This window comes from Camellia sinensis, chromosome 8 (genome assembly GCF_055761805.1).
Source record: "Camellia sinensis isolate YWXY chromosome 8, ASM5576180v1, whole genome shotgun sequence".
NCBI lineage: Eukaryota > Viridiplantae > Streptophyta > Magnoliopsida > Ericales > Theaceae > Camellia > Camellia sinensis.
This window is the reverse complement of record NC_138968.1, coordinates 49,119,285-49,141,969: the sequence shown is the minus strand read 5'-3', so window position 1 is coordinate 49,141,969 and position 22,685 is coordinate 49,119,285.

Sequence of the window (22,685 nt, the reverse complement as noted above, 5' to 3'; positions counted from 1 at the left end):
TAATCTCAACTTAGGAACACAACAACAAAGGAGATGATGGAGATAAGAGATTGGGTGAAGAAGAAGGCAAAATGGCTAGAGAATAGAATAATGGCAAGGCTCTCCCATTGATCTCCCACTTTCACTCTCAAGGTTGATAATGGAGAAGGGAAATTAGTTCTTTCCCAAGAGTTAAAAAATCTCCAAAATCCATCCCTTGTAAAGCTATGGGTGGGTGCTATTTATAGGCACCTCATGATGTAGGATGGAGCCCATGTGCAAGGCACATGGGGGATATTCTCTCTAACCACCTTGTCCGAGGAGGTGACCTCTCCGAGGAGGTGACTTCTCCGAGGATGAGAAAACCCCGAAGAGGAGATCACTCCCTCGGCGAACCCTTCTTCTTAGCCACACCTAACCAATGATCCCCAATCATCCCAAAGGGTCAGGGGTAGTCCCAGAGGACGTCCTGCCGCAAAATATTGCCGAGTCTCATGGACCCCCCGGGGTCGTGCCACCTCGACCCGGGTATAGGCTAGTTTAACCGAAGAGTGAATTTGTCTCCACTCACCGTCCTCGGGATCGGGTCCTTTGTTCGAACTCCATTACGCCCATGGTTCTGATGCGTAGATCCCGGAAAGCTCCGAGCCCGCAAGTGTTCTGGGACTCATTAACGGAGCGACTTCTAGATTGCGTCTGAATCCGTTCGAAGCCAAGTATTTCGGACCTCTAGGTTCGTGGATCCGAACCCTTTCGAGTCCGAGTGCCTCGGATCTCTAGGCTTGCCTAATACCCTTTCGAGTCCGGGCCTGAGTAAGTCTCTAGGTTCGTGGATCCGAACCCTTTCGAGGCTTAGAGCGATTCAATCCGTTTGATGGCGATAAATCTGGGCCCACCGATTCTTGGACTTGCGATAAATTCGGGCCCACTAATCTTGGGTTATTGGGCCTAAATAATTTAGTGGGCTCAAATTAGCCCCTCTTACATCTGCCCCTTGCGTGTATGAGAAATTTTAAATTTCTCAGACATGCATACTGTCATTTCTTCGACCCTGTTTCGCATCACGTTCCCCAAAAAAAAAAAAAAAATTTGTCACGACAGAGCCTACGGATAAAGTTGATGACGCACTTCAATTTACAGAAAAAATTGACAAGCAAAAATTTAATTTTTTTGTACTTTTTTTTTTTTTTTTTTTTTTTTTAGGCTCACAGGTGCCTTTGTTGTTTGGCACACACGGCAGACCAATTACACATATACACATATTCAGAATATTCTAAGGGTATATTCAAAGGATAATGCTCTTTTTTTTTTTTATTTAAGGAGAGGGTCCAAAACCCTAAACCTTACAAACTTTGCACAGCCGCCACACTATTTCTCAGCCTACTCCTTCTCTACAGAGACCAACCCAGCAGCTTTCCTTCTTCTTCTTCAAGCACAGCGTTTTTCTTCTCCTTCTAGCAGCTTTCGTTCTTCTTCTTCAACCAGCTCTGCTTCGGGTTTGCTCATTGCCGACTGCTGCAATTCCAGACACGCCGACACTATCCCAGCTCTGACTGCCGCAGGTGTCGCGGCCCAACCACCACCTTGTTCCAGCTCGCTCCGACGACCAGCACCGACGACCAGCACCGACGCCAACCTCTCTGCACAGACACAACTCTGCGACGTCTCCAGCAACATCACTGCAACTTTCGGCCTCAGCTGCCCAGCACCGGCCACCGTTAGCTCTTCTCTATAGCTCCTCTCTGCCCCGACTTTGTCTTCTGCCCCGGCTATTCAGTGCCACCCACCATTCTTGAACCTCTTCCTCTTGTATATATATATACATTTGTTTTGTAGCAGCTTTTTTTGTGAAAAATTTTATTTCAAAATCTATGACTCCAATGACACACATTTTTCTTTTAACAGATTAGAGGTTGAAGCCGTGTGCACATTGGTTGTTATTGCAGAGCCAATCAACGCAATTTCCTTAGAAACCCAGACTTTCCGGAGCTCTGTTTCACCAGATAACACCAACGTCGGCATCTCTGTAACACCGCTGCTGCTTCTGGCTTTCTAGAGCCACTAACGGCGTCGTCTCCGTGACATCACCTGTGACGCGTACCTCGACTGCTCAACGTCGTTCACTATGGCCTTCACTCTGCTGGAACTCCGCCGTCGGCTTCAACTATTCCAACGCAGGCCACACACGTTGCCCACTCAACGTGACGTGTGTGGTTGCCGACTCCTCTGTGGTGCCACTGTTACTTCCGTCTTCGGACTATCCAGCGCCGACCACACACGTGCGCCCACTCAACGCGACGTGTGTGGTCTTGCTTAGCGCCTGCTCAACTCGGCGTCGGCCTTAGGTGTATCTGTCTCGCGTTTGTGGTCTCGCCACTACTTCCAGCCGTGCTCTTCCTCCATCGGCTTGAATCTGTGAGCAAGTTCTTTTAATTGTTTTGTTTATTTATTTATTTATTTTATTTATATATATGTTCTTTGTGTGGTGGCAGCATTGTTTATATATATATATATATATATTTTTTTCAACACTTTCATATATATATATTTATATATATATATATAAATAAATAAACAAATAAACGAATGAATCCATGCATTGATACATTAAATATAAAAAAAAATCGGTGATTTGAAATCCCAATGTGAATCTTGAATTTGTTTGGGCTTTGCTATTTCAGGCAAATGAATTCTTGATTGAAATCCACGACCTCGGGGCCCTTGGAACCCGCACTAATGAGAGCAAGGGCTGTTCCTCGGAAGTCCGAACAGAAGCAAGACTGTCCCTCGGGAGTCCGAAAGTAGCACACACCCTACTTTGGCAAGAAAGATTCCTCTGGAAGATAACCGAGTCTACCAAGCTTACACCAACAAAAGTAAAGACTGTCTCTCAGAAGTCCGAGCAGAAGTAAGGCTGTCCTTTAAAAGTCCGAGCAGAAACGAGGCTGTCCCTCGGAAGTCCGAGTGGATGTGCACTTCTACTTCGGCAGCTAATGGAAGCAAAGGCTATCCCTCGGGAGTTCGAGTAAGAGTCCACTCTACTTTGAAAAGAAAGATCCTCGGAGCTCGTATTGATGAAATCAAGGGCTGTTCTTCGGACCCGCACTAATGAGAGCAAGAGTTGTCCCTCGGAAGGCTCTCCCTCAGAAGTCCTGTTCCAGCTCTGATCACTGTTGACTTCAATGGTTCCAACGCACACCACACACGTTCGCCCTCTCAACGCAACGTGTGTGGTTGCTGACTCTTCTGTGGTACTAGCGTTGCTTCCGGCTTCAATTTGTCCGACGCCGACCACGCACGTTCGCCCCACTCAACGTGACGTGTGTGGTTGCCGACTTCCTCTGCGACATCCCCGTTGTCTTCATCTTTAATCATCCAGTGCTGACCACGCCGTTACCCATTCAACGTAACGTGCGTGGTTGCTCACTCTGTTGACTTCGGATTGTCCAACGCCACTCACACGCGTCGCCCTCTCAATGCGTCGTGTGTGGTTCGGCCTAGCACGGTTCAGCTTCAGTTTCCACTATCATTCATCTCTTTCTTGATCATTGCTGCCTTAATTCTGCTTCCTCAAATCTGTGGATAAGTATATATATATAAAAATATATTTACAACTTGGTACAAACTTTTTTTTTAATTGCTTTCTTGCCCCTTTCGATAAAAATGTTTTATCTAGGACAATGCAATCAAATGATAAAATTTTTGCTGTTTGGCTATTTTGGCATTGTTTTCTCATTCTACTTGATAAAATATTTATTTCGGATGATACAATGGAAAGAACAATCATACGCACATGTTTATAAAAGCTGAAATATTCTCATTAGTTCTTCAACTTTCTTGACAAAAGTATAATAGATTCACTGCAAGTGATGGGATAAAACGTACACCATAGAGAAAACCAGCTTCTTCATAACGTAAGGGAAATACAACTTTTAGACAAAGTAAGAAAATGAATTTCAACATAGATCAGTCCAACTATGAGTAGTAATGCTTGATAAACTTTGCATTGAGCGGGCCAGTTCGGAAGCCATCTTCAACCCTTACAAGCTTGTAGTACCCGCTTGAGCTCGCCTGGACCACCTTGTAGGGCCCTTCCCATTTTGGAGAAAACTTGGGCAAAGGTTGTCCTCGCATGATTGGGTCTACAATCTTCCATACTAGATCACCTTCTTTGAACTTCCTTGGTACCACAGTCTGGTTATAGGCTCGGGCGGTGGACTCATGATACCTTTCCATGACTTTTGCAGCTCTGTCATGCTTTTCCTCTAATGCTTCCAATCTGGTGGTTTGAGGCTCCAATACCATCCCCGAGGCGAGAGCCATTCGAGCAGATGGCGTTTCCAACTCTATAGGTAACACTGCCTCGGACCCATACACAAGGGAGTAAGGAGTTGCTTGAGTTGGCTTTCTCTTTGAAGTGCGATACGCCCATAGGGCTACTATCAACTGTTCGGGCCAAGTCCCCCCAAACTCATCCATCATCTTGCTCAGAATCCTTATCAGTGTCTTGTTTGTGGCTTCCGCTTGCCCATTCCCTTTTGGATAGTAGGGTGTGGATTTGTGATGCTTCACTTGGTAAGTCTCTAGGAGGCTCTTCACATATTTGTTTATGAAGGGAGTGCCGTTATCCGAGAGGATGGTGTTTGGTACTCCAAACCGGCAAATGATATTCTCCTTGATGAAGTTCGCGACTGCAGGCCCCGTAGCGTTCTTCAGAGAAATTGCTTCGACCCACTTTGTACTCAATTCAGTGGCTGTGAGAATCCACTTGTACCCCTTAGAAGATGTGGAGATGGGCCCTATCAGATCAAAAGCCCAGGTATGGAACGGCCATGGCGTTCGGATACTATGTAGGTCTACGGCTGGAGCATGGATCAAATTTTCGTGTTTCTGACAAGTCTGGCACCTCTTCACGTGCTGGGATGCATCTGACTCCATGGTCGGCCAGTAATACCCAAGGTGTATAAGCTGCTCGAACAGCCGAGCCCCTCCTTGATGTTCAATCTCGTGAGCTCTTCCGAGGACTAGATCTGACTCCTCCTTGGAGAGACACCTCAGGGGAGTGCCCTCAATACTTCTTCTGTAAAGCTTGTCCTGATCAAGAAAGTACCGCTTCGCTCTCCTCTTGAGATGTGCAATGTCTCTCGGGCTCTCAGGCAGTGTTCCCTCTTTGAGATAGTCAATGTAGACTTGCCTCCAGTCAGGGGTATCAATTTCAAAGCAACTCTCATCCTCCCGGATGTATGACTGACACTTGGGGCATTCCTTCTGTAATTGATTCGAGTCCTTCTCCATCTCGGGCCAATAATAACCTTGTCTTTGGATTCTTCTGTACAGACTGATATCCCCATCCCCGCAAGACTTTTCATGGATCTGTTGTAGTCGGAAGCTCGCTTCTTGTTGGCCAACACACCGGGCTAGGAATCCGGTACCCCCTCGGAAGTAAAGTTCACCTTGAATAATTGTGAATTGGGCAAGCTTGGCCATAGTCAGTTTTCCAACTTTGCTTCTGAGTTGTTCGAGGAATTCACCTCTCCAGTCCTCCGGAAGGTCTTTGTCTTCGGGTATTATTGAAGGTTCTGTTCTCTTCTTGATAACAATTGTTGCCTCTTCCTCTGGAATGTCAACTCTTGCCCCTAATGTTGCGAGGGCATCTGAAAACTTGTTGTCGGAGCGAGGCACATGCTCTATTTCGACCTTCTGAAATTTGTCAAGAAGCCTTTGGACTGTTGTTCGATATGTGGCCAAGGCAGGCTCCTTTAAGACGAACTATCCTGAAACTTGCTTCACTATCAGCTTTGAGTCCCCCCGGATCTGAATCTTCTTGATACTGTGCTTATCAGCTGCTATCAAGCCTAAAATAAGAGCCTCATACTCGGCTTCGTTATTCGAACAATGGAAATCCAGTTTATAAGACAAATATAACTTTTCCCCACTTTTGCTTATAAGGACTACCCCGGTTCCTCCTTTTCCTCCGGCTGCTGCTCCGTCAAAGCTCAATGTCCAAAAGCTTTCCTCGGAAGCCATAGCTGCATGCACGTCTCCTCTTAATTCTTCATTCACTGGTTCGTAGTCACCACTTGGAAATTGAGCAAGGAGATCAGCTAAGGCTTGGCTTTTGATTGCCTTGGGAGCTACACATGTGATTTCGAATTCACCCAGTGCTAACAACCATCTTGCCACCTTCCCGGTTAGAGCAGGCTTGCTGAGGAGGTATCGGATTGGATCACTTCTAGTAACAATCTGAATCTGATGTGCTAAGAAGAAATGTCTGAGCTTTTGGGCAGTGAATACCAAAGCTAAACAATGTCTCTCTACCGGAGTATATCGAACTTCTGCTCCTCGAATCTTCCGGCTGATGTAATACACCGGGCGTTCTACTCCATCTACATCTTGGACCAATAATGCCCCTATGGACTTGGGGGTTGAAGTTAAGTACAACATTAGAGGCACCCCGGGCTGCGGGGCTATCATGGTCTGAGGCGAGGTCAAGGCCGCCTTGATTCTCTCGAAGGCCTTCTGGTGCTCCTGGTTCCACTCGAACTTGGCATCTCCTTTTAACAATGAACCGAAAGGGGCAGAGATCTCTGCAAGTGCTGGGATAAATCTCCGAATATAAGACACCTTCCCGAGGAACTTCTTTAACTCCTTCTGAGAATGCGGGGGAGGCATTGCTCTGATAGATTTGACCTTGTCTTCATCTGCCTCGATACCATGCCTATGTACAAGAAACCCGAGGAACTTCCCGGCCGTCACCCCGAAAGCACATTTGAGAGGATTCATCCTCATTTTGAATTTCTGGCACCTCTTGAATACCTTCTCAAGGTCTCGGAGATGGTCTTCTTCTTTCTTGGATTTCACCACTAGATCATCAACATAATCTTCCACCTCATGATGGATCATGTCATGAAAGATTGCAGTCATAGCCCTTTGGTAAGTTGCACCGGCATTCTTGAGTCCGAAAGGCATGACTGTATAGAAGAAGTTTCCGAGAGGTGTTCTAAAAGCAGTCTTTTCTGCGTCCTCTTCAGCCATCTTAATCTGATTATATCCACTGAATCCATCCATGAATGAGAACATCTGGTGTCCCGAGGTAGTATCCACGAGGGTGTCGATGTGAGGAAGAGGGAATTCATCCTTCGGGCAAGATTTGTTCAAATCTCGAAAGTCTACACATACTCTGATTTGGCCATTCTTCTTCTTTACTGGCACGATGTTTGCTAACCATGTGGGGTACTGTATTGGCCGGATGAAACCAGCCTGTTGAAGTTTTTCAATCTCCTCCTTAATCTTCTCTTCGAGATCTGGATGATATTTTCGAGCAGCTTGCTTAATTGGCTTGGAGTTTGGGAACACATCAAGATAGTGGGAGACTAGGTCAGGATCTAGTCCGGGCATTTCCTTATATGACCAAGCAAACACATCTGAGTATCGGCCTATCAACTTTAACAACTGTTCCCGCTTCTCTGGGCTAAGGCTTGAACTTACGAATACCGGCCTCGGTGCATCTTGTCCATCACTCAGATCTATTTCAATAAGTTGTTCGGGCTGAGGCTGAGGCCCATCTTGCATACATTCTGGAGCCACTTCAGGCTTTATTACTATATCATTGTCAGGAGGCTCTTCATTTGACTCGGAGTCGGTAACTGAAGAAACCGACTCCCCGCACCTTCATAAATAGTACACCATCTTGCCTCCTTCTCGAACTTTCATCACCTTCCGAGGAATAGGCGGACTTTCTGGTCTAGACATTGCCCGCTTACTTGACTCTGCCATCGGCTCCTTGTCATCTTTGATATCCTCCCAACGAGGAATTTTGACCCCTCGAGGCTTAGAGGTGGTGGGAACTTCTTCGACAGCCAGTTCGGTGAAGTAGATGGCATCAGAATAATGAGCTTCATGGATCTCGAAAGGCCTTTCTGTAGCCTGAATTGTCACCGTCTTCTTTCCCCATTTAGCCTTAACACAATGATGATAACTTGATGGTACAGCCCCATATCTATGCATCCAGGTCCTCCCTAGAATGATGTGATAATTTGCCTCAGAATCGATAATATGGAACTTGGTGGCCGAGCGAATCTCTCCGACGGCTAAATCAACTGTTACGCATCCGATAGTAACTCTCATTTCTCCACCGAAGCCAGTGATGACTATCGGCTGCTTCACAATGCGTTCTTCAGAGATTCCGGCCTTTTCTAGAGTAGCGCGAGTCATAATGTTGATAGAGGCTCCACTATCTAGAAAGGCCCTTTTGAACTCAACCCCGTTAATAAAAGCAGTCACATAAAGCGGGCGATTGTGAGAAAAAGGATACTTCCGATCAACCTCGGAGAAAGTAAAGGCACTAGATTGCTCTTTTGCCTTCCTCGGGATAGATCCCTCAGTCGACATGCATTCCTCATGGTGTGCCTCGGCTATATCAATGATGGACTTGGTGATTTTTGTTCTTGCCTCCCTGGAAAGTCCAAGCTGGTCAAAGAACTGCTTGAACTTTACACAGTCTTGCAAGGTTTTGGCATAGTGATCCGGATCTTTTTCCACTCTTGGAGGCTCGTAGTTAACCATCTCCTCGGTCTCTTCAAAATAAGATGCCACATAAACATGGTGTTCTCCTGGACACCAACAGTCGTCGGAGCGCCATTCATTACACCAGAAACTCCCCTAGTCACCATTGGATCTTGGCTCGGCACGCCATGGAGCCCGGGCATGGGCAAACTGCCGCCGCCTACTGTGATTTGAGCATGTGTTACTGTGGCCGTGTTGCCATGAGCCATAGGCTGATTGGGGCCTACTTCTCCTTGGATTTGATTTTGCGCTCCGGCGGGAATAACTCCACCACCAGTTTGATTTCCGTTTGGCGCCGGTGCAAAGTTGGAACTCATCACCAACATGGTGTGAGTGAGATTCTGAAGAGTGGTAAGAATCTCTTGCTGAGTATTCTGAAGTCCTTGAATGGCTTCAAGCAAAAGTGGTTGATCTGGAGCAATGATTCTGTCATCACCACCATTAGAGGATCCTTGTTGGTGAACTTCATCTTCTCCCGCCATCCTTGTTGGAGTTGTGTGGATTCCAGATCTCGTTGAGACCATTAACCAATCCGCCTCCCCAGCAGAGTCGCCAAAATGTAGGAGAGGGTTCGAGAAAGGAGTTGGAAAATTCGAAGATCTTCGAAGATCTTTGAAGAACAACTTCGAATTCTCTAGAATATGATGAGAGGCTTAGATTCTTCAATAATCTCAACTTAGGAACACAACAACAAAGGAGATGATGGAGATAAGAGATTGGGTGAAGAAGAAGGCAAAATGGCTAGAGAATAGAATAATGGCAAGGCTCTCCCATTGATCTCCCACTTTCACTCTCAAGGTTGATAATGGAGAAGGGAAATTAGTTCTTTCCCAAGAGTTAAAAAATCTCCAAAATCCATCCCTTGTAAAGCTATGGGTGGGTGCTATTTATAGGCACCTCATGATGTAGGATGGAGCCCATGTGCAAGGCACATGGGGGATATTCTCTCTAACCACCTTGTCCGAGGAGGTGACCTCTCCGAGGAGGTGACTTCTCCGAGGATGAGAAAACCCCGAAGAGGAGATCACTCCCTCGGCGAACCCTTCTTCTTAGCCACACCTAACCAATGATCCCCAATCATCCCAAAGGGTCAGGGGTAGTCCCAGAGGACGTCCTGCCGCAAAATATTGCCGAGTCTCATGGACCCCCCGGGGTCGTGCCACCTCGACCCGGGTATAGGCTAGTTTAACCGAAGAGTGAATTTGTCTCCACTCACCGTCCTCGGGATCGGGTCCTTTGTTCGAACTCCATTACGCCCATGGTTCTGATGCGTAGATCCCGGAAAGCTCCGAGCCCGCAAGTGTTCTGGGACTCATTAACGGAGCGACTTCTAGATTGCGTCTGAATCCGTTCGAAGCCAAGTATTTCGGACCTCTAGGTTCGTGGATCCGAACCCTTTCGAGTCCGAGTGCCTCGGATCTCTAGGCTTGCTTAATACCCTTTCGAGTCCGGGCCTGAGTAAGTCTCTAGGTTCGTGGATCCGAACCCTTTCGAGGCTTAGAGCGATTCAATCCGTTTGATGGCGATAAATCTGGGCCCACCGATTCTTGGACTTGCGATAAATTCGGGCCCACTAATCTTGGGTTATTGGGCCTAAATAATTTAGTGGGCTCAAATTAGCCCCTCTTACACTTGGGACAACTATGGAAGTAGCTTGTTAGGTTTACTTTTAGAGAGAGAAAGTTGCAATGTTAGTTCTTGTTTGGAGCAACTATGAAATGACTTGTTGGGTTTACTTTTAGAGTTAGAAAGTTGTAGTGCTAGTGCTTATTTGGGGCAACTATGGAGTAGCTTGTTGGATTTAGTATTGGAGAGAAAAAGTTGTAGTATTGTGTTGGTGATATGTAAAAGAAAATTAGAGAAGAAGATAAGGGTAATATTGACTTTTTAACAAAAATATTAATGGAGTTAGACTTTACATTACACTCCAAACCACAAAGTGGTTATGTGTATATTTTTTTTTTTTGATTCAATGGAAAGATAACAAAAGCAACAGCAACAAAGAACAATGGGCTAAACAAGCTTAAGCCCTTTTATAAGATAAACCAACTATATCTACAACAAGCAGATTAGCAATTTCAGGAGGGGGGTTGTCCAGCACTACCAGATTATCTCCATGAGACACTCCTATATTTGCTAGTCTATCAGCACATTGGTTTCCTTCGCAGAGGATGTGGCGAACCTCACAGTTGCACCTGTGCATTAGGAATTTGATGTCCTCTAGAAGTGCTCGGTAGGGGTAGTTGCTAGGTGTAGTAAAATTGATGTGGATCACCACTTGTTCTGCATCAGCTTCAATCAAAACATCTCTCATGCTTTTCTCTAAAATGATGGTGAGACCTCTATATATGCCCCAAAGTTCTGCTTCCTCACTCGTGGCTGATTCCAATTTCCCATGAAATCCAAAGATCCAGGTTCCGCGAGCATCTCTGCACAAACCACCATAACCAGCAGGACCAGGGTTGCCTTTGGAGCATCCATCGGTGTTGAGCTTGATTTTTCCTGCACAAGGAGGGCACCAATTAGTTTTAAAGTGTAAGTAATCACCTGTGAAGTGGTCTGTGTGGAAGGCATAATGTATTTCTGCAGCTTCATGTTGAATCTGTCGCACTAATTCCTGGGTATGGATGGCCTCCTGATTGAACACCACATTGTTTCTAGCTTTCCATAATCACCACAAGGTCACAACAAAGACAGTACCCCAGGGGATATTAAAACACTCTCTGTTTTTGCTGTTTAAATTATGCTGGAGCCAAGTGTCCAAGGAACTGAGAGTACTGGGAGCTCTCCAGCTGTGATGGGTTAGTGTCTCACATACTTCTGCAGATTGGTGACACTCTCGTAACAAGTGGTTCAGGTCCTCGCAATAGAGCTGACAATGATGGCATGTGTCATCGGTGGTAAGGCCCCTAATCTTCCTTTGGTGGTTGGTGAGAACTTTGTTAAGCATCAGCAACCAAATAAACCCCTTCAGTTTTTGGGGAATTTTGAGTTTCCAGATCCAGTGCCAGCTAACTGGGCCAGTGTCCGGAGACGAGACTTGATTAGCAACTAACTTATAGGCAGCCCCAACAGTAAAACCACCAGTAGAGGAGCCAATCCAGTGTGGGTTATCCCCCAGCTCCACAAATTGTGGAAGGTGGATCTGTTGGATTTGTGGCTGCAAAAGTAGTGGCATAACATTAGCAGCCCCTTCCGTATCCCATTCACCTTCCTCATTGATTATAGCAGCAACAGTAACATCCTCTGTGATATGTGGACCTGGAAAGATAGAAGCAAGAGGCCCATTTCCACACCACCAATCTTTCCAAAATGAAGAGGGATTTGCCATTACCCACTAACCATTTAGTTCCCTTAGCTAGAATGGCTCTAGTCTTCATGATGCTCCTCCAAATATGAGATGCATTTGTGGTAGAAGGCCAATTGGAGAAAGTGTGCTTATGTAAGTATTTTCCCCTAAGGATTTTGGTCCAGGCAATATCTTTGTCAGAGTTTAGCTTCCATCCCAATTTAGCTAAGAGGGCAACATTCTGATCTTCAGCTCTTCTAAGGCTTAGACCTCCATCTTGTTTGGCTTTACATACTTGTTTCCAATTGACCAAATGGACTTTTTCCCTTCCTTCTTGACCATTCCATAGGAAATTTCTATTCAGCTTGTCAATGTGTTTGCAAATGCTTTGGGGAAGTTTAGTGGTTTGCATAAGGTGGGTAGGTATGGAAGATGAAACAGCCTGAATGACAGTAGCTCTGCCGGCTGAAGATAGAGCTTTGGCTTTCCAAGAGGACAACTTTCTCTGAATTTTTTCAATGACACCATTAAAAATGTTTCTGCTGACCTACTGTGGATAAGAGGAACTCCAAGATATTTACCAAGGTCTTAAGTTAAGCTGATATTACACAAAGAACTGAGCTCGTTGGCTAAATTCCTATGGATATTGGGGGAAATATACATTTTGGATTTTTGGAGGTTGATTCTCTGCCCTGAAATGCAGCAAAATTCATTCATGGTTTCCAAGATTGTCTCACAGTTAAATTGATCAGCTTTGGTAAATAGGACGAGATCATCTGCAAAAAATAAATGAGAGACTGGTGGGCTGTTTTTGGAAGCTTTTAGCCCAATTCATTTTCTTGTATCCACCTGCACTCTGATCATATTAGATAATCTCTCCATGCAAAGAACGAACAAATACGGTGAAAGAGGGTCACCTTGTCTAAGACCACGATCAGGGTTGAAATTTTCCATGGTTTCACCGTTCCATAAGATAGAAAAGTTCACAGAGGACACACAAGACATTATGAGATCAATCCAATGTTGGTTAAGGTTGAATTCTTCAAGGGTAGCTTTCAAAAAAGGCCAAGAAATTCTATCATAAGCCTTTTCTAGATCGATCTTGATAATAATGCCCCCATGTTTACCTTTTTTATGACGTAAAGTATGGATCAACTCTTGAGTGATGATGATATTGTCATGGGTTGATCTACCGGGGATAAATCTGCTTTGGTTAGGGCTGACAAGATCATTGAGGAGAGGCCAAATGCGATTGATTAAGATTTTAGACAAGATTTTATACAAAACATTGCAGAGGTTAATAGGACGGAATTGTGTGATATTCTCAAGAATTTCAAATTTGGGAATGAGTGCAATAAGAGTGTGGTTCACAACAGGAGGTATAAGTTTAGAGTGGAAACAGTTCTTGATAAAATCACAGACATCACTCCCAATCAAATCCCAAAATTTCTGGTAGAAAATAGCTTGAAAGCCATCTTTTCTAGGAGCCTTAAAAGCACTAATGTTCTTAACAGCAGTCCAAATTTCCTTATTAGTAATATTTCTCAACAGAATGTTATTCTCATCATGCGAAAATTTATGAGTAGAAATATTACACCAATGATTTAAGACAGTCACAGGATCATTATTGAATAAGGTCATGAAATAGCTCTGAATGTGACTACGGACTAAGAGTGGGTTATCAATCCACACACCTTGGTCGTTTTTCAGAGAGTCAATCCTTAATTTCTTTCTTCTAGTAATGGCAGAAACATGAAAAAATTTAGTGTTCCTTTCTCCTTGAGTGATCCAATTAGCTCTAGATTTTTGAAACCAAAGAATTTCTTCTTGAAAAAATGTTTTATTATATTGATTAATAAGGTCTTTTTCCAAACGAATGAGGTTATGAGAAGGGAAAGTGGCGGAATATTGAGCTTTTTAGATCCCCCTCAATTCGAGATAAGAGCCACCTTTTTCTTTTAAAAATATTCCCAAAAACATCTTTATTCCAAGTAAGAGAATTAGTGGCAACAGAAAGCCGGTTGTCCTGAATGGAAGATGCATGATTCCAAGAAGACTTAACAATATCCTTATATGTAGAATGAGATAACCAAGCAGCTTCAAAACGAAAAGGACGATTAACAGGGTTGAGTTTGGTTATACCTTCAGTGTAGACCATAAGGGGTGAATGATCCGAATAAGTCCGAGGTAAATTTCTGAATGCTTCTTCGGGGAATGTGGTTCTCCATTCCGCATTGTAGAGAGCACGATCTAATCTTTCCATAGTGTTAGTCATACCTTGCCTATTATTGGACCAAGTAAATTTCGAGCCTGTGCAACCAAGATCCATAAATCCACAACGGTTGATATTGTTAAGAAACTTTATGCATCTATAGTTTTGACTATTTTGTGAGAAGCTTATTCGTTCATTCTGACCCATGATGTCATTGAAATCGCCTGCAACAAGCCAAGGGCTACCCATGGTGTTTACAGAGTTTTCCAGCTCATTCCATAGGTTTTGACGCATGCCAATATTTGGGCTAGCATAAACAGTAGCTAGAACCCAATCTTCATAATTCTCTCTTTTCATAGTGGTTTGGATGACTTGGGAATTGGAAATATGGGTGCTAACAGATACTTGTGAAGGGTCCCAAATTAGCCATATACCTCCAACTCGCCCAACAAGATCTACAATGGTAGCGGTAGTAAACCCCAAGTGATTGAAGAAAAGACCCATAGAGCTAAAAAGAACTTTTGTTTCAAACAGAGCCACAACATTAGGGTGATGAAGTCTAACAAGTTCTCGAAAATTTCTTCTGAAGATTTTGTTGCCGGCTCCCCGACAGTTCCACAGCATAACATTCATTGATGAATGATTAGGAATGATGGGCAGCAGGTCTACGCTAGCCAGACCAAGATATTTACGCACTATCTTTTTGGATAGCTCTGATGGCCTTAGAGCTGCCATCTGTGTTGCCTGCAGAAGTCTTCCTCCCACACTCACCCATATGGGCTCGATATTTAGCCGCATCTCTTCTATCCACCACTCGATGTTTACTAGGTGAATGGCTACGCTCTCTGGTTCGAGGTATGATCCCACTGAGCTGTGTTGCATCCTGGTAATTTGAGCTACTGGAGTCTCCAAGTCCTCGTTGGTGCTGGAGTAGCTGGAGGTGCTCATTATGATTATCAGGTGGTTTTTGCTTTAGATCAAAGGTGGCAGTAGAAGTGTTAGGGCTTTCAATGGGAGGTGGGGGAGGGTGGAAGGCAGGGATTTGAACTGGGATAGGATCGAAAGGGGAAAAAAATGGATTGGGTGGGAGGTTTCGGTAACCATTAAACTAGGTACTTCACAAGTAGCTTGCACCAGGCTCAGTGTGGAGCTAGTAGCAGGAGTTCCAGGTCTATCTTGTCCTTTACTATCTGTGGTCTTATCTTGGATGGGTTGTCTCCCATCCGGTTGTCTATCCGAATAGATTTGATTCGTTACCGTGGGATTGCCTGCCTCAAAAGATGGTGCATGGCTGTGAGCTCCATCTATATCTTGGTCCATTGGGCTCTTGTGCTTAGCTTTATCTTTTGGTCCTCCCATGTTGCCAGATGCAGCAAGAGGCCTAAACCTATTGGCAGACCTTTTAGAATTAGTAGAGTTAGGTCCAGTCTATCTTGCCATGGGATGGGGCCTATTGTTCCTCCTATTCACTAACATCCAAGGCCCAAATTCATCAAGTTGTTCATGACTAGCAGTAGACTGTTTCCCTGAGGAGCTAACCGTTGGGATTGGATGTGACCCAGCTTCATTACTGTTAGGTGTAACTTCAGAGGTTGCCTTCACCGGCTCCGGTACCGGCTTGCTGCTACAGTACTCTTTCTGATGCCCAACTTCCCACAGTGGAAGCAAAAATAGTGCAAATGCTCATATTCCACGATATACGTATATTTACGTATGGCAAATCTTGAAATTAATGGCTTTGTGAGATCTACTTCTACACAAACACGTGTATACCTTCCTCTAGCAGACATGGCAGTATTCAAGTCTATCTTAAGTGGTTTACCAATAGCCATTGCAATATGGAATAGAACTTTCTCATTATAATATTCAATCGGAAGTTGTGGAAACCTTACCTATAGTGCAGTAGCTACTTCGCCGTCCTCTGAGGGCTTGAAATCAGGCTCCCAACGTCGAACAGTTAGGTAGTGATCCATTATGATCCAAGGGCCTTCCGTATAGACTTTGCTACAGTCAACTCATATTTCGAATTTGATTAAGAAAAAACCCAGGCCCAAATCAGTGGCTTCAAAATCTCCTTGCAATCCCCAAATCCTTCTGAGTTTGGAGACGAGGAGTTTGTATCCTATAATTTTCCCAAGTAATCTGACAATCAAGCAATCCTTCCAAGGCTGACGAATGGACTGAATGAGACGGGATGAAAGTTTGATTATGGGGATGCCTGGCCCTAGATCATTATTTTGGGATTGATCTGCTTCCTCCATGACCTCGTTATCCTCTTCATCAGTAAGAAATTCATCATTCGAAAATCTATCCAGGTCAATGTCAAAGGCCTTCTTGTTGGCCTTTGTTGAGATAAGAGCTTGTTTGAAAGATCATTTAGTTTGTTCCTCTGTGGTAGCTTGGATCGAGTCAATCATAGCTTGATCTTCAGTGCTCTCTGTTGTGTTCTTGATCTTCTTGGTGCTTCGCACCAGATGATCTTCTTCTTCTAGCGATCGATCATTGTGGCTGTCATCGGATATTCCTAAATCTCCAGGTTGAGTGGTGGCTGTCATCTTGGGTAGATACTTGGATGATACTTTAGAATTATCTTTTTCTTTGTTTCCAACCATTATGTGTATATTTATAAAGTATAAGGAGGTGATGTGTTTTTCGATTAAATTACGAGAGAGTAAAATGTAATTAACCCAAAAAAATGTAAACAAAATGATAAATTATATAAAATTGTTCATAAAATAAATATATAAAATAATAGAATAAAGATTTGATTTTATTATTTAAAAAATAAAAAAAATAAAAGATCAATCCAAACGACAATATTGGTGTGTATACGTATCATCAACTCAAAATCAGTTAGGGTGACACTCAAAATCAATTAGGAAGCCTAACAAGCCACAAGCTCTTAATCATATTAGCCTAGTGAATTGTTAAAAAGATTGGGCCAGTGATGTAAGTCGGCCTTAATGATCCAACTTGGAAGACTAAATAAATGACCTTATCGAGCTGGTTGGGAAAGCATGAAGTTGGTTAGCAAGGCCCACTCTTGATTTGACCTAATTATAATGGTTAGCTGTTCAGTGAGAGCCTACTCGACCTGAAAAAGAGCACGCAGTTTACCTTTACAACAATAATGACACGTGGTGTAATATAGGGTAGTCTCTTCTACTTGCAACTTTTGCCAACTAGTAGAATGGCTTATTCTATAGCATTAACCATTGGAATAATGGTAGTTTTGATTGGGAAAATGATAACATAATTATTCTCGTCACATGGAGTGTAACTGTGAAAGACAACATCTAACCACATTGTGAATGTATGTTATCTATTCTACCATAACTTTGCATTATCATTTCCTTCTATCGTAGTACTAACTAGATAGTTGGATGGCGTTTGAAAAAAAATATCCACCAGTGCTTTTGAGGATTTGTTTGTAAGTTTATACCAAGAAGGAAGACCAACCTATCATCTCCATCCCTATCTTATTCAAGCAGTAAACCTTTATTTACTAATATCATCATATATAATTTTAGAAGTAATGATATACAAATAAACAATGTTCAAAATTTGTATATATAATGATTTAGTTGCATTGGACTGAACAAGCTAGATTAATCGAGTTGGGCTAGGCCTAGAAAGGATGTTTATCTCAAAAGACACATGAGAGGTCTGTAGGGCTTGAGCCAGATTGTTAGGTTGTGATCTAGGCAACTGTGATTCGTGTCGCATTTAGGCCAAGCAAAGATCAATCTTTTGGTCTTGTCGGAGTAGTCATGACTCGTGACTTGCCAAATTGAGCATACTGAAAGGTGAACTAACTAACCAGGGTATTTTACCAGTCAAGGTCCTGGCATCAAGAGTTGCAAGCAATGCTTTCATATGTTTGGTCGATCCATGGCCAGACAGAAAGTTGGTCGGTATCTCTTGTCTAATTGTTGGATAGGAATACAACTTTGATAAGTTTCAGATAAGTTCAAATTTGATGAGTCATAAGATAGATTGTTTTGATCAAAGATGGCAAAACACTATAGAAAGAGGAACCAAAGCATCGAAGACACTTTTCGCTCACAGTTCCATGTATGTAAACCTTAAAACTCTAATGTTTTCCAATATCTTCTATTCTTGGTTTGACTTAGGCATCGAATGTCCTTTTTTGACAATTCAGCATAGCACACTAGACATATAATGTGTATTAGATAAAATTCCTAGTATTACTCAATTTTTTTCAATTCCAATGACTAGGTACATAGTTAGACATTTCACCTTCGAGCCGAAGATGTCATAGCCCTAAATCTCCAGCAAACTCGATAGCCCAAAACAAAACTAAGGCACGTTTTCCATCCATTTTTTTTTTTTTTATATCTTGCTAGGAATTTGTAAGTGCCACAATTTCTTCCAAAAAGCTGTAACAATGGATGATCCATCAGACGTAGCCGCAGCACTACCACGCCTTATGATTTCCATCTATAAATAATAAGAGCTCCAAACCGAGAACAATCTGCTTTTCATGTAATGCCAAACCAATCTATCAACACCTCCCCTAGGTAGTAAAGGAATGGATTCAATTACCTGATATTCTAACTCTAGAAAATAGTCCCGAAGCATGCTCTTATTCCAACAGGGGAGACCATCAACAATGAAGGAAGCCACTAAAGCTTCATCATGCAAAGCTCTGGGAAGAGAAAATGGCTTAAATTGATAAGGTCGAGGAACCCATTGATCTTTCCAAATACGAACATGATGCCCATTTCTGATGTGCCACCACACCCTTGCCTCAAGAAGCGGATGAGCATTCAAGATACTACGCCAAGTATAGGAGGGGATTGCTTTCCAACTCACCCTCCAACACCGAACCTCGTGAAAAATATTTAGTTTTTAACAACTTACTAACCAAAGTATTAGGATTGTGTAAGAGGAACAAACTTTGCTTAGTAAGCAATGCTTTATTGAAAGTAGATATACTCCTAAAGCGCATACTACCACTCCACTTGGATTAATATAAAATCTTCCAATTTTTTTAGTGAACAAGACTACCATTAAATCTTTGATTGTACAACGTAAATGGAGGTCCATCATAGCCTATATTAACAAAATCACAATTCGGAATTACATCTTGAAATCTATTCATTTGGGTCTAACCATGGCCCAACATTCCAGACTTTTCATGACCAAAGATGATTTCATTGAAATCCCCAAGCAAAGCCACGGAAAATCCAAATCTGAATGCAACCTTTGCAATAACTGCAACGATTCACCACGTCGAGCCGCATCATGATGTCCATAAAAGTCAGTAATCCTCCATTCACTATCGCCCAACCAAGAATCAACAAAAGCATTGATGTGACCCACATAGTAGTTCTAAATTGTTACCTGTATATCACCTTTGTATAGTAACGCAAGACCCTTACCCAATCCTTCTTTATCAACCGCTAACGCACCAAAAAAACCCAACTTACACTGAATTCAATCAATATATGAAGTAGAAGTTTTGGTTTCCATCAAGAAGACCAAATCAAGCCTTTCCTTCTTTAGGAAAAACTAAAGAAAATGAACTGACTGTGTAGTTCCAGCTTAAAATTTTTATAGTTGTCGGCAAGGTTGATTATCAACCTCCACCATTAAAATATCAAACAAAGCAAGAACATCAGAGTAAGCTCTCTTCCCCAATCTTCCAACTTCAAGTTCTCTACCATTACAAGGACAACCCTTTTTATCTCCAACACTGGATTCAAATTTCATAACTTGCTCAAGTAACGATCAAGCTAGTTTCTTCCACCCACGTCCAAGGCTAACCTTGATTTCGTCTCCTCTACTAGAGGAAAGAGTAGTTGTTTCTTGCACTTAGACCACACTTAGAAATCGCAAAAGTGATGGAATCAAAATTAGAGCCCTTCATGCCACCCAACTACCCATTCGACCCCGCACGTAGGCCACTACCAGTTGGGTTATCCTCTAGTTCTATCATAATAATATCAGACCCACCCAAATCTTTAACCTGGACTACAAGCCCCGTTTGAGTATGGGTAGGCCCAATCACTTGCCCCGTTTGCTCAAAAAGCCCAATGGCCCCATGAGAAGGCCCATTATCACCAACTTCCTGCGTAAAATTAGTTTGAATAGAATGTACCCGATCATCCACCGTATTTTTTTGGCAAGAAAGAAGGCTCTAAAATCTTATCCAAAATTTATTTCCCATGATTTGTGGACAATACCTTAGTGGGCATCCTGTGGGAAATGACTTCATCCACCAAAGGCAACGATGAACTATGCACCACCCCATGTCGACGAGCACCACTCGAAGACTTAGTTGCTTAATCATCGAAAAGCGTACCTTGTTTCGAAACGTCTCAATATGAAGTCATGGCCTATGTTGAGCCCCAACCTTGGTGACCACAGACAGCTTGTCCAAAGTATTTACACATTCCTTATCACTATGACCAAGAATACCACAACCATAGCAGAAGTTGGGTACCCTCTCATATTTGAACACCACCCAAACAGCATCGCGGTCAGGGACTCGAACCATCAGACCTCTACGCAAAGGCTTGCATATGTCAATAGCCACATGAATATGCAAAAACTGACCCCAAGACATACCACCTGCCTGAAACTCAACATCCACAAGACTACCTAATCGGTTACCAATAAGCCTTCCTACCTCTTTCGTCATACTACCCAACGGCAGATCATGCACTTGTACCCAGAAAGTGGCCTTTGAGAAGACGATCTCAAAGCGCTTAAGGGACAAATCAAAATCCTCCAATAGAACAAAATGCTTATCAAAACACCATGGAGCATTCATTAACACGTTTTTCTTATCCAAAATGTAGTTAAAGTGAAAGAGGATAAGGTTGTCACCCAAACTTTTATCTTTCATCCCACATTCTCGATTCCAAATAAACTTCATAGTAGCCTACAAAGCCTCATTGCTGAATGACTTAGTCGATAACAACTTCCCAACAAGGCAAAGCCATGCAATGTCATCGATAGGTTTTGTAAGACCCTCTACAACAGTGATTGTATCTTCCTTCTCTTCTATAAGAACCAATCGAGAAGTCAAAGCCTCTAGGAATTCCATACTACACAAAAAAGTCAATATATCAACAAATTCCTAGCAAGAGGGGGGAAAACTTTCATGGAAACGACAAGAGAGAACCCCTACACAAGAAACCCTATGAGAGAGATTTTCACAAAAGGGAAAAATAAAGTTCAAAACAGTTATGTAGAGGTATTGTGAAAAAATCAAAATAATGTTTTCCTTAGCTTTAATACCTTATTTTGTGTCCTACTTACTGTTTCTTGGGAATCAATAAGAATACCACATTGGTGCTGTATCTGCCCAATAATAAAGAATTATGTACTTCTATGGCCCATAAAATAAAAGGGAGAAATGCTTTGACATGGTGTCAGCAAAATGTATTTACTAAAAAGTGGAAAACAATATAAATAATAATAATTAATATTATAAACTTTTTATTACTTTTTAATTTTTTTTTCACTGACAGACTGACATTTAATTGTCCTAAAATAAAACACCATTAATTTGACACATAGTCAATTGGAGGATATGACTTGTATTGAAGCACTAAGTATTCTAGTAAACATTTAAAAGTATTAGAAATATACTTTAGATATAAATGACAAGTACTGGTCTAGTGTATTTGATGAGAATACAGAGTATAGCAAAGTTGTGGCTCATTCTATGGCTTCAAGTGCAACTCATACTCAAGCATCAACTCAGTAATTCAACAAATGTAGCTTAAACTTAAGTCAAGTGTGAAGGGATCAAGGCTTGATGTCTGTTGTAACTATTTTTTGTTTGTTAGAGATGTAACTTAGTTAATTACATGTAACTTGGATTGATTAGGATTAACTAAAGTTAGATTAGCATTGTAATTGAATTGTAAATAGTATAAATTGTATTTTTGATTAATAAAATTGTAAGTTGAATTAGAATCAAATTTTTGTTATGGTATCAAAGTTTGAAAGCTCAAGCAAGCTTGAAGGCCCGTCAATGACGTCTTTTTGTTTTAATTTCCTTCTAATCTCTCACTTTTGATTTCAAACCTCAACTCCTTCATAACTGTCAAGCTCTATGCATCTAACTTCATCATTTGGAAGAATTAGCTTCAGAACATCCTTCGAGCAACTAGTTTGATCTTTTATGTTGATGGATCAATCGCTTGTCCTTCACAATTCGTCAAGAGCTCAACCAATTCTGATGTGGTGAATCTAGAATATACTCAGTGGTTGCTTGTAGATGCATATCTTCTGAGTTGCATCACTGTAACTTTCTCCATTAATCTTTACTTCAGTTTTCCATTGCAAAACTAGTCGTGAAGTATAGAATACTCTCAAGAGGAGATTCACATTCTTGTCTATAGACCATACATTCAGCAGCTTAAAAATAAGCTTCATTGTGTTGTGAAGACATCAAGATAGATGGACGATTATGTTTCACAGATCAAGACAATCTCAGATTAATTGACCATGGCTGGATCACCAGTTGGTGATGAGGATCTTGTCCTCTTGACTCTTAATGGCCTTCCGGCTAAATACAATGCCTTTAAAACTACAATTCGTGCAAAATCTAAGCAGTTTCTATGGAAATACTTTCATATTTGCTATGTTCTGAAGCAATAC